Source organism: Pongo abelii, chromosome 11 (assembly GCF_028885655.2).
Source record: "Pongo abelii isolate AG06213 chromosome 11, NHGRI_mPonAbe1-v2.0_pri, whole genome shotgun sequence".
Taxonomy (NCBI): domain Eukaryota; kingdom Metazoa; phylum Chordata; class Mammalia; order Primates; family Hominidae; genus Pongo; species Pongo abelii.
In genome coordinates, this window is record NC_071996.2 from 58,887,227 (window position 1) to 58,900,729 (window position 13,503).

Here is a 13,503-nt window from a genome sequence, read left to right on the forward strand (position 1 = left end):
ATCTCTCCATTTCAAGATATTTAATCACATCTGCAACTCCCCCACTTCTCCCCACTGCTGGGCCCAATAAGGTAAAATTGACAGGTTCCAGGGATCAGAATGTGAATAACTTTGGGGAGGCCATTATTCAGTCTACCACAGTGTAGCTTCTCAGTCTTTGCTTTAGCTCTCATTAGGCTGCAGACTATTTGCTTTCTACCTACTGCAACAGCAGGAACCAAAAGGACACCCTATGTAAAGTGAAAGGATACCCTATGTCCAGGGTGGGCCTCATGGTGAAAAAACTAGAATTTCAACCTCCAGTATTCTGACACCCACTTTAGGAAGGCCACCTTTGTGAGGGCAGGACTTTTGCTGTATTTCAATACTATAAGAGGACCAGGTTGACAGTGAAGAACACAATAAAAATTGGCTTGTACCACATTTGACTATTGAAAGATATTTTTTAGAATACACATTACTCTAGATTTACTAGAATAAAAAAGTTTCTAGATGCCCTGACACCAGTTTCTAGCTATTTCTCATATGTGAAGTTGTCTCATTCTCAGAAGCTTGGCTAGGAGTTAGGCAGGAAGGGAACAGGATTATTTATTTACAGCATGGCCTAGAGAATTTTTAAATAATACACTTCCCATTAAATTGTAAAATTTCTCCTTGATGGATGTTACATTTAACCATTCTTTCCTTCTACTTTATGCCTCCCTAAAGAGCTCTTTCAAAAATGAACTTTAATTTGTAACTGAAGAATAACAGAACAAAGATTCTCTGCTTTCCTGTCTTCCATTTTCAGGCTTTATATGATGATTTTGCTGATAGAGGAGGAACGAAGGAGATTTGCTTTTCAGGCCAAGGAACAGCACCTGTTACCCTCTGGCCTATGCTCTGTGTGTGTAAAAAACTTTCCTCTTGGCTTAGCAGAAATTAGGTCAATGCCTACATGTTTCAAGGCTAAGATACAACATCCTCACTTTAAAGCTAATCATGTACAGACATAAATCCTGTCTGTTGCTATTGTTATGCTGTTTTTGCTATTCAAATTCATTCATTGTCTTTTTTTAAAATCATGTTATAACATTATAAACAGTGGTCAAGTATATTTTAAGCATTTACTGCTGAGATTTAAACCATTTCTAGGTTATATAAAATGTATTCAGATATGGGACTGAACAAATCTCCAGTTTCTTGGGTTATTTACCATTGGTTCAGTTACCTCTTTCACTAGGATGATAACTAAGCTATACTCTGAAAAGCTCAATTCTCTATTTTGTTTCAGCTCCCACATCAGAACTTAATACTTATTCATGTTCTCTGCAAGAGTTTCTTGGGACATTTCTGCTTACCCACACTTTCCTGCTGTTATTAAATAGGCGGCTATGTTCCAGAGACAACATTATTGAGTTTACATCATCAAAATTTATAAAAGCTAGTTTTCAGTGCTGCCCTGTCCCAGGGACAAAGTGGATTCCTGTTTAGGGAAGGAATACACATTTCCTTTACCCTCAGGACCTTTAAATCTAAGTAAGTTTCTTGGTGCCACTTTATATTGATGCTTTAGACATTTATTTTAAGAATACATTCCCAGTTCTTATATAGCAGAAATAAAACTTAGAGTACCCATTTAAAAATATATTTAGTATTTTTATTTCATCTTCTCAAGGATCATATATTTTCACTTCATTCTTGATTCTAACTCTTTCAGAATCACTGACATGGAAAGATTTTCTGTTGGATGTTTTCAGATGTCTATAACTCTGCTGTTAAGAATTCGTGTATCAAGTAGGTGGAGATCTACCAAATGAGCTCTTCTTATCTTAAGATCCCAAAGTGATTGGTCTGATCCTGCTCAAGGATTTAAGATTTTCTTGGACAACACTGTTAATCTTTTAGATACTCTATATTAGTTTTGTTTATTGGTAAGTAGTAAACTTGTAGTCTTTAATTTTTGGTTAACTTCTTAGTGTTTGCAACTATTGTTAACAATGGATACGATTATGTTAGATGCATATATAACATAACTTTCTAATTCATGTAAACTACTTAAACTGTACCCAAATTAAAGAATATAATGAAAAAAATATGTGAACATACAAAGCTCAGAACAAACTGTTTTGGCAGGATATGCTGGTGATTTAGGGAGGAAAACTCACATTGGTAATAGTTCTATTGACAACTTATATACCAGGCATTTTACAAATATTATCCCACTCAATCCCATTTTGGCCATCTGCTAGGTGTGGTGTCTTCAGCATATTACTTAATAGTTTTGTACCTTAATTTCCCCATTTGGCGGAATGAAACAAAAGAAAAAAAAACCAGAAAAACAAAATACTTACATAGTTATGCTGAGGATTAAGGATTACATCACCTTGTTAAGACTAGTGCCTGAGATAAAGTAAACACCATATGAATGTTTGATATTAACATCCTTCACTGATAAGGATACCGAGGTTCTGGAAAGCTAGAGAACCAGACCAAGGTTGAAGAACTTATAAGAGATGACTTGAGCTCACACAGTGTTCTCTATACCAAGCAGTTTCTCATTTTAGTCTTGGCTCCATGTTTAGCTAATGTTGTAATACTGCTGAGCGTTGGTTTCATTTTTTAGAAATGAAAGTGTGGGGTTAACATTTATAGCCCAGTTCAATTCTAGTATTCCATACATTTTACTTTGAGCTTTGGTAACCAATGAACACTTACCTGGCTATGGGAAAAATTTGTTTTTCTCTAGAAATGGGCAAGGACTAAAATAGTTGGCTCTAGACACGTGGTGGTCATTAAAAGTACATGGTAGACTCATCACTGGAAGGTGCCCACACGGTGGGAAAAGGTCAATCCCAGAAGCTGCATTTAAGATGTCTTAGTAGCAGGTAACCTACTCTCCAAGTTTGGGAAGGAAAAAACTTCTTGCTCATTTTGTTACACCAGGATATAGGTGACAACCTAAATTCGTCTGACAACACAACAAAAACAAGATAAATGAATGGTGGACCAACTTAGGCTTCTGTAAGACAGGAATGGGTGAAAAAGGGAAAGCTTTTCAGATTTTTGTGGCCATATGAGGATGAAAACCCATGACTGTCCTTGAGTTTTCTTAGGCACAGGAGAAAGGAGTTAGGTGGCACCAAAGTTATTTGACACCAGAAATCTGAAAGACAGTAAACATAGTTTCATTCCAAATGCTGAGTCATTCTTATGGGGAAGAAGAGAAACACTTAAGACTCTCACTTCCCTGAGGTCTTGGTCTTCACTAGATTGCCTTCTGCTGAAATAATTACTTCATGTTTTAAAATTTGGTTATGGTCATTGTTTCCTTTCTCATAACCCCACTTAGTCTTCCTACACTTTTAGTTTTAAACCTCTTTATTTGTTTGACTTGGTTTTAATACTATAAGCAAAAAAGAAGCAGTAGCAAGTGTTTGTTGAGAAGGGAAGGTTTTTGTTTTTTGCTTTTGTTTTTTTTAATATTGTCTGTGGAGCTAGCATAGTAATTATTGAGAGCAATTCCTAAATTAATGATTATCTCCCACTTCCCCATGAAAGTATCTTAATAATGAAAAGAAAATACTTAGGCATATAGGAAATTGTGTTCCTGTTACATACTCTCATCAGCAACCAAACCCTTTCAGTGGAATTCTTGTTATATTAGGAGCAAGACACAGGGCTAGAGATAGGGAGGCAGAAAGCTACTTAGATATTCATAAAAAGAATTGTCAAAAAAGGCTTTAAAGTGTTATGTATTAGGCTAGAAAGAAAAACTTATTATATTTTATTCTCTTTAGAAAAGATTCATGGAATAAATAGGGCATAGTGTTTTATTTTATAAGTGTCTGTGAAATCTTTTTTTTTTTTTTTTTTTCGAGATAGAGTCTCGCCCTGTTGCCCAGGCTGGAGTGCAATGGCGCAATCTCAGCTCACTGCAACCTCTGCCTCCCGGGTTCAAGCAACTCTCCCACCTCAGCCTCCCGAGTAGCTGGGACTACAGGCGTGTGCCACCAGACCCGGCTAATTTTTGTATTTTTTAGTAGAGATGAGGTTTCACCATGTTGGCCAGGCTGGTCTTGAACTCCTGACCCCAGGTGATCCTCCTGCCTTGGCCTCCCAAAGTGCTGGGATTACAGGCGTGAGCCAACGTGCCCGGCCAGTATCAGTAAAATCTTAAAAGTATGATCATAAACCTCTACATTTTGAAATTAATATTCATTAAAAATTTTTTAATTTCCATTTTTATTTTAGATTCAGGGGCTACATGTGTAGGTTTGTTTCAAGGGTAGATTGTGTGGTGCTGAGCTTTGGACTTCTATTGATTCCATCACCCACATACTGAACGTAGTACCCAATTGGAAGTTTTTCAGCCCCTGTCCCCCTCCCTCCTTTTGGATTCCCCAGTGCCTATTCCCATCTTTATGTCTGAGTGAAACCATGATTTAGCTCACACTTACAAGTGAGAACATGTGATACTTGGTTTTCTGTTCCTACATTAGTTTGCTTAGGATAACGGCCTGCAGCTGCATCCATATGCTGCAGCTGCATCCATGTTGCTACAAAGTGATTTTGTTCTTTTTTAGGGCTGTGCGTTTTTAAGAATTAACAACTTTGAAAATATGCTCTAAATAACTTATGCTCTAATTGCAAGTCAGCAATGTTTTATTGGAGAAAATTATCTACTATACAACAGTTTCCTATTTATTTTATTCAAGTCAATAGTTGAGATTAGATGTGTGTATGAAGAGTGGGAGAGTGGGAACTATAGAGCAGAGGAGCATGGTCTTGAAAAAGAAGATTCAGAGTAAATTGTATGCTGATCAGGTGAAGCTTCCTTCCTTGTCTGTGCCCATTGACCCCACTCCCATGCACACCTTTTTCCTTCTGTGTCCTTCCTGAATCCCACCAGATGCCAACATCCTTCCGCTGTCCTTTGGTTGTCTGGGCCCCAAATTTGGCAAGAGGAATCATGTCCAGTGCTCCTGACTTTTCTCTATCTCCAACTATGTCCTACCTCCTATTCTCTACCTCCTCCTGTATCCAAATCAGACCTAGGGGGCTGATGGTCATGGGTTATTGATGTAAGAACTGAATCTTATATCAGTTCTTGGCTTGTTAGTGAAACCGCCTTTGCAAAATTATGACCTAGACAGTGAAAAAGATCTAACTTAACCGACTCCAACTTGTTTCTAACCTACAAGCTGTCCTTGTTCATTCCTGGGTGTAGGCTGAACTAACTTTGGGAAGAACTTAGTTTACAGTTTATAGTTTTAACAAAGATGGTAACAGCCCTTGCCCAAAGCAGACATCCCTCTTGCCTGGGGACTAGATTGCCTTTGTAGGACTAACAGCCACAAAAGATTAGAAACTATGGTTAAGGAGTCATTCTGACCCTCCCTAAACTGCTCCTGAGATCAGTGCTTGAGATATTTTGCAGACCCTGCACTTGACAGATCAGCTGGTACCACCTAGATCAATAAACTGACTCCTCTGACCTTGTGGCCCTCCACCCAGGAACTGACTTAGTGCAAGAAGACAGCTCCAACTCCCTATGATTTCATCCCTGACCAATCAGCACTCCTGGCTCACTGGCTTCCCCCAGCCCACCAAGTTGTCCTTAAAAAATCCGCTCCACGAATGCTCGGGAGTCTGATTTGAGTAATAATAAAACTCTGGTCTCCCACACGGCTGGCTTTGCGTGAATTACTCTTGCAATTCCCTTGTCTTGATGAATCGACTCTGCCTAGGCAGCTGGCAAGGTGAACCCCTTGGGCGGTTACATTAGCTAGCAGTGTGACTAGGACTAGTGGGGAAAATAATCAGCTGACATAGTATGGATTGGACCAGATCGCTCACCTAAGCATTCATTTCAAATCAAGAAACACTTAAACATCGGTTATATTCAGGCACTATGCTAGGCACTAGAGTACAAAAGTGAGTAACTGATGGTCCCATTTCCCAAGCACTGAACTGATCTGGGATAATCAGTGAGAAGGAAATCCAGGACTGGCACCCAATTCAACCAGATTATTCCTTTTCTGGGTAACATGTTGCATTTCTAGATAAATGATTAGGGTTTGAAAAAAATAATAAAAATATTGGTTTGATTTGTCAAACTAAAGAAAAAAGAACTGAGGCATACTTAATATAACCAGTCTCATGATGTTGCCCAGTCACAAGTAAGTTTTTATTTATTTATTTAATTTTTTTTTTTTTTTTGAGATGGAGTCTCACTCTGTTGCCCAGGCTGGAGTTCAGTGGTGCCATCTCAGCTCACTGTAACCTCTGCCTCCCGGGTTCAAATGATTCTCCTGCCTCAGCTTCCTGAGTAGCTGGGATTACAGGCGTTTGCCACCATGCCTGGCTAATTTTTGTATTTTTAGTAGAGATAGGGTTTCACCATGTTGGTTAGGCTGGTCTCAAACTCTTGACCTCATGATCTGCCCACCTCAGCCTCCCAAAGTGTTGAGATTACAGGCGTGAGCCACTGCACCCGCCCGGCCACAAGGAAGTTTTTAAAGGAAAAGAAGAGGCTGTTTCTAAGTTGTTTACCAATAATTTACATAAAAACAACAAACTATTGATTGCCTATAGATTGTTCTTCGTATCACAAATTCCAGGAACATGAAGATATGGTTGGGTAGTCAGTCATGAACAAAATGCCTTTAAACAATCGCCCCTGAGCATGAGTGTGGGGGTGCAACTTATGTCCCATATTCAAGGTCTCTCTGGGCCTGATAAATTTTGCATACCTCACATTGCTCAAATGCTCTGAACTATTTTTCTTTTCTCAATTACAATTTCTTTTTTCTGGTTGCTCATTAGATTCAACTGGGGGGAGCTTTTAAACCGTGGTTCTCAAACTTTAATGTGCATCAGAACTACCCGAAGGGCTTGTTAAATCTAGGTAGCTCAGCCCCAGCCCCAGAGTCTATGAATCAGGTCACTGGAGTACAGTTTCTATCAAGTTCTCAGGTGATGCTGATGCTGCGGGCTCCAGTGACTACACTTTTAGAGCCAGTTTTAAAATACAAGGACTTGCAGATCCCACGTCCAGACTGATTCATTGGACTTGGGGATGGAAATCTGGCATTCCACCCCTCCCCGCCCCCTCCCCCCAATTTTAATGTGTCCAAGGGTGAGAATCATTGCTCCTCTGTGGACTAGGGATGGTTCCCTGAAGTTACTGAGTTTGGGATTTAATAAATATATGCATTCCTCTAGGTCAACTACAGGAATTCTGCGGTATTTAAGGACATTAAATGAGTGACTTACTACTTTATTTAAAAAAAACCACTGCGTTTTTGGTTCACACTAATTTTCTTCCTTCTTTTGGAAAGGCATTTCCGTCCATCTCCTGGATATTTTCCAGTACCACGATAGAAAGGTTATTAGTACAGCACCCAGAGGTCTTCGGAGCAAAGCTGTTAAAGAAGTGGGGTCCATTTGAGCCCCAACTCGGCCTTCCTTAGGTCCCCTTGGGCTTGTCTAGCCCTAGTAGTTCCAACAAGTAAGCTGGGCATGCTCAGTGGGCAGGGTCTTTTTTTTTTTTTTGGGTGGCGGGGGGTTGCAAGTGGGAAGCCTGCTGTTCAGCTGCCGGGTCTCACCGCCTCCCCCCACCTGTATGAGGCTGGGTCTGGGGAACCTGTGCTTAGCATTCCACCCCCTGGAGCTTGGGCTTGGTCTTCCCTGCGGGTCCCTGCGCTGACATTCAGGCGGGGAGCCAGGAGGCCTGGCGCGCCTCCAGATCCCGCCAGGGGAGCCCGGCGAGGGTTCTGGGCTCTGACGGCGGGGTCGCAGGGGCGCCCGCCTCCAGGACACGTCTGTAGGCCTAGGGAAGCCTGCCGGCCGGGAGGTACACAGTAGGAGAAGCCAGATCCCGGGGCGGACAACGAGAAGTCGTCAGGTAAGCCAGCCCGCCAGCGTGCCGGCGGACGAGTGTCTCCTCTCCCGCAGGCAGATGGCCAGGGCGGCCCGCATGGGCGAGGGCACAGGAAATCGGACACCGCCACCGTCTTCCCCAGCCTGGCCTAGCTCAGGCTTTCCAGTCCGCCAGCCCGCTGGCAAGACGGGGCGGAGGTCTGGAGTCCGGCACCGCTGAGGCACAAAGCAGGAACTGCAGCCAGGGGCGAGGGCCCTTGCGTGGGGCGCTGCGCGACCCCACCCGGCGGCAGGACCCGCGTCTCCGTCTAGTCACGTTCATTGGGCCGCGGAGACCACCTCGCTCGCCGCCCGCTGTTCGCAGCGCTTTTCCCTCCCACACCCTCGCCAACCTCGGCCCCGGTTCCCGCCCCCACTTCCGCGTTTCCCCGCTGGGCCGGAGGAGCCTGGGCCCGAGGTATCCGGGCAGGAGGTTGCGGCCTCGCCGCCCTGGTCAGCCCTCCGGGAGGGAGCAGGCGCGGTAGCGGGAGGAGGAAGTCGGGAAGAGGGAAGGCGGGGGCGCGGCCCGCCCGGCGCTCGAGTTACACCCGCCCAGCCCGCCTCGAGTGACAGCCCCGCGCGCCTCGCTGCGAGCACCCGGGCCGAGGCTCTGATTCTGGGGGGAGGCCGACTCCACCCTGGCTGGAGGAACTGGGTGCTCCTGCCCGCTGGCCCCTCGCGCGTGAGGATCTATCTCAGGTGTGTGCTTCCTGGGAGACCCCTTCCCCCGCCCCTAGGATTCTAGCGGGGAGTGGTCCCTTTCTGACCCGGGCGAGTGTTCTGGGACTCCAGTCTTGCGGTAGGTGGTGGCGGGAAACGGGAAAGATTTAGAATTTCTTCCCACCAGCAGAAGATGGATTCGCTCTTCTCTAGGGTTTCGTTGTTTATATTTTGGAGGCGGCATTTGTAAAATAGTAAAGTGGCAGGACTTTTGGGGCGAGGGTTGGTACCCCATTGAAAGTTCATGCAAACTTTTAGCTTGTAGATGCGGCTAGTCTGATAAGGATTGTTGCTCCCTTCTGAAGCAAGAGTGCGAACGAGTTTGGAGGAGGGCTGAGGCTTCTTTGAGAAACTCAGCTGCTGGCGTGTGACCGTCCTAGGAGGAAATGGAAGGTGCACACTGATAACTTAAAACAGCCTCCATTCCCTATGTAGTAACTTCTACCAGCAAAAATAGATTTGCAAAGAGTGCTTTGGCAGGAAGGTGTAGCTGGGTGAATGAAGTGCTGCTCTTAGCAGATGGTCTGTAGTCTGGCTTCCACCTTGTGCAGTGGAATATTCACTCCCAGAAGAGTTCCAGAGTAATTTACAAACACAAATTCTTGCAAAGTGTTAGTGACATGGGCAACCCAAATCACACACAACACATTATAAATATCATAGGAGGCAGCTATAGAAATAGCAGCTAGTCAACTTATACTTGTATAAATAGGTGAGGGAAGGAAGTTAGTAAGTGACAGGGAGTCTTTATTGCTAAAACAAAACTGTTAGTATTTTGCATGTGTTCCAAGTTTAAAGAGATGTGAAGTTTCTTTTTGGCGTGTGGAGGGTGCTGGCAGCTGTCACACTGGGCCCAGGCACTTCTTGGTAGCTACTGACCACTCTAGTCCCAGTCCTACAGTTCTTGCTGGCCACCACGTGACATCTGGATGCCATTGCCCAATGGAGACCTTGTGCAGCCTGGGGAACCTTGTGATGTGAATGTTGAAACCCCCCTCTGTTTCTCACAGGGGCGTTATGTCAAATTACAACACTCCCTTGACTTTTACTAATCAACTTGTCAAATAGTACAGCAATATTTTAATGAATAAATGGATAAATATGGGGTTTTGGGTTTGAGAACCAACACTGGATTCATTGCAACAGTCCATTCTCTTAGCTTATAGAGTCACTTTATTTTATAAAGAAATTCTAAGCAGCATTAGAGCTCTGCTTCCTTCTCTCTCCGTCGTGATTCATTCAAAGATGCAATGGCTTGGTTCAGGAATTGACAGAAGGGCCACGGTGTTACCAATTGTTAGTGAGTGTTACCACCCCCTTTAGTTTTTTTGGTAACTATTTAATCTCATTGTAGATATTTTAAAAGATTTGATGATTATTGTGCATAACTCATGTTGGCAAACTATTATAACTCTGAACTTATCCTGTTTGGTTGTTTTCTTTCATCTCTAGCATGTAAGTTCTATGAGAGTAGCAGGGCTTGTTCTGTCTTGCATACTTTCAAAACTAATGCCTGGAGTGGTGACTAGCTTGTAGTACACCCTCAATAAATGTTTTCTCAATGAGTGACCTCCAATGCCTAGAGGGGTGACTAGCTTGTTATACACCCTCAATAAATGTTTTCTCAATGAGCAACTGAGCTGTGGAACAAACTCCAGCTGAGGGTAGTTGCGGAGCGGGGAGCCAAAGACTTTGGCCTTAGGTCATCTTTTAAAACTCAGCCTCAATTGTCTCATTGGCAAAATACGGATAATAAATGCTATGACGTGTGTAAAATTGCTAGCAATGTACCTGGCAAGTAGTAGACTTCAAAAGACTAGCTTCCATCCTATATTTTTCCTTCTTATACTCAAGTAGGAAAATATGGGCAAAGAATATAGTTAGCTTGAAAATTTGGGCAAAGAATTCTTGCATGTTGTGGATGAATTATCTGTACATTTTTTTCGGTTAGTTTAGTGTGTTGGGATGGGGAGAGGAGAGGCGAGTTAGTGGTAGCTATGGTTATTAGAGAAGGGAAGCAGTTTCCAGATCAGTATCTAATTTCTCAGTTTTAGTTTTTGAATGTGATGATGTTGCTGTTTAGGTTTTCCAAAACTTGATTCTTTCTGTTTGTCAACACCTGGACTCATGGGGCTATCCTAAGTGCAGAAACAACACTTCAGAAAGAGAACTAGAAATCAAATATATGAACACTAGTCTTCTTAAATGAAATTTTCTGTATTCTTGTGCAGCATTATATTGTGTAATATGTGCTAAATAAAAAAATAGTTATCCTCTTTTGAGAAGCTTACAGTTGTTTAACAAGGTAAAACATAGATGGAAAACAATTGGAAACCAACATAAGACCTTGTACAATGATTTTTCCAGCGGTAGGATGTTGGCCAGAACTGACATGATTATGAAGGAAAAGGTTAATATATTGGCTCAAGTAGTTGGAGACAGCTTCCTGGTGAAGGGAATGCCACTTCAGTAACAGAGAGACTTAACATTTCCTGAAGACTATGGAAAACATCACCTTTGTTTTAGGATTGTTTGCTATTGTGTACTTTATTGTATGAAAAAGCCAACATAATCATGTACTTTCAAAAATGATCTTTCTGTTGAAAATTATATGGGAAATCTTCAGTAAAATTTTGCATATGCAAGAAATGAATACTTGTCACTATGTCTGTGAAGTTTAAAGCTCAGGATTGGCCTTAAAATGGTAACTCTTCATTCTTGTCCACCTTTAACACACTTGCTTAAAAATGTGTCAGATAGGCCAGGTGCAGTGGATCACACCTGTAATCCCAGCACTTTGCTTTGGGAGGCCAAGGCAGGCAGATCGCTTGAGCCCAGGAGTTTGAGACCAGCCTGGACAACATGGAAACCCCATCTTTACAAAAAATACAAAAATTAACCAGGCATGGTGGCACGTGCCTGTAGTCCCGGCTACTCAGGAGGCCAAAACATGAGAATTGCTTGAGATTGTCTCAGAAAAAAAAAAAAAAAAAGCAAGCCAGGCAGGCACAGTGGCTCACACCTGTAATCCCAGCACTTTGGGCTGGGAGGCCTAGGCAGGCAGATCACCTGAGGTCAGGAATTGGAGACCTGCCTGGCCAACATGGCAAAACCCTGTCTCTACTAAAAATACAAAAATTAGCCGGGCATGATCATGGGCACCTGTAATTCCAGCTACTTGGAAGGCTAAGGCAGGAGAATTGCTTGAACCCAGGAGGCAGAGGTTGCAGTGAGTCAAGATTGTGCCATTGCACTCCAGCCTGGGTGACAGAAGGAGACTCTGTCTCAAAAAAAAAAAAAATAAATAAATAAAAATAAAAATAAAAAAATTAAATAAATAAATAAATAAAAGTGTCAGATGGCCTGCCAGTGACTCTATTCAGTTTTGACAATGGGGTATATTTTATATATTTTTTACCTGGAGTATAAGGAGAAAATTATTAGTCATCAGGGTTGAGACCCCTCTCAACCCGCTAAATTCAAAATTGTTACTTGGGAGATAGAGAAGAACTGAATGGAACTAAACTAAGAAGATATTATTAAGTAAGTTTTAGTTGCTCATCAAAATACTTAAATAATTCCATCATGTCTTAAGACTTTTGAGATAAGAAGAAAACTTGGAAGTGGTATGTTAGGGGAAGAAGAAACTAATAAAGTGTGTTTTACTTTTCTTTGTTTTAGAATTGTTGACATGATGCGTGAAAGAAATGTATGAGGAAGATATGATCAAACTCAACTCCAAGTGAGAAAGACAAGGGCCAATGTGACTGCAAGCCAGGAAATCTCTAAAAATTTTAGAATAGACTTCTTTCTGTAATATATGACCAGTGAGTGAACTCAGGAACATTTAAGAAAAAGAAAGGAAGAGATGTTGATGGTTTGAATACCTGAGGATGTTTAGATAATGATGTGGTCAGAATGCATCCAGAATTCTAATTTGTGTCCTGATGTGAATGTGACCATGTTTGTTTGTTTGTTTGTTTTTGTTTTCCCTTTGGCTTGTGTTCTGGGATTTGGTCTCTCGTTAGAGGCTCTTACTAGTTCTTTGAGTTGTGTATTTCTTTCTATATCATATCTGTGCTCTTATTTCCTATTTTTCAGTAGAGAATTCTATGTTCTTTCAAAACCAGATTTCTGATTTATGCAGCAAAAACATGATTTCTGATTTATTTAGGTCAAGCTTCAGTTCAATTAGTTCACAAAATTAGTGGGAAAAATTGGTTAATAGATGTCTCGTCTCTCCTTCTCAAGTACAAATGTATTGTGACATATTGTGATATAGTAAGAAAGATACTTGTCCCCAGTTCTGACTAAAGAACTTTTAAGACCCTTCGGATCTCTGGAATGATGAGTGTCTTTTTCTACACTGCTGAGATGACAGGTGACTCTTGGTAGAACCCTAGATAGCTTCAGGATGGGGATGGGAGCTGGTGCCAGAGGAACCAACTATGTAATTAGAGGGTTAGAATTTCAGCTTCACTCTAGACCTCTGGGGAGAGGAGAGGGGCTGGGAATCCAGTCAGTCACCAGTGGACAATAATTTAATCAATCATGCCCACATCATGGAGCCTTCATAAAAACCTTAAATTTTGGAAAGCTTCTGAGTTGGTGAATACATGGAGGTGCTGGAAGGAAGGCATGCCCAGAGAGGGCACCCCTTCTCCCATTTCTTGCCCTGTATACTTCTTCATCTGGCTGTTGATTTGTGTCTTTTTAAATACCTTTTGTAATAAACTGGTATGTGTAAGTAGGCCTGTTGTGGTGGCTCACTCCTGTAAGCCCAGTACTTTGGGAGGCCAAGACAGGAGGATAACTTGGGCTCAGGTGTTTGAGATCAGCCTGGGCCACGTGGAGAGACCCTGTCTCTACAAAAAAATTAAA

General features: G+C 42.2%; 1 protein-coding gene across 2 annotated transcripts in view; it reads left to right on the plus strand.

Moving 5' to 3' along the window:
* The first annotated feature begins 8,570 nt into the window (after positions 1 to 8,570).
* Positions 8,571 to 13,503, plus strand: part of GPD2 (glycerol-3-phosphate dehydrogenase 2) — a 145,319-nt gene continuing 140,386 nt past the window's right edge. The window contains exon 1 of one of the 2 annotated variants that reach the window (XM_024243243.3): positions 8,571 to 8,701. The gene's annotated coding sequence lies outside the window, so the exon portion shown is untranslated. The remainder of the gene's footprint in view (positions 8,702 to 13,503) is intronic. The other variant, XM_024243242.3, reaches the window with a different exon arrangement.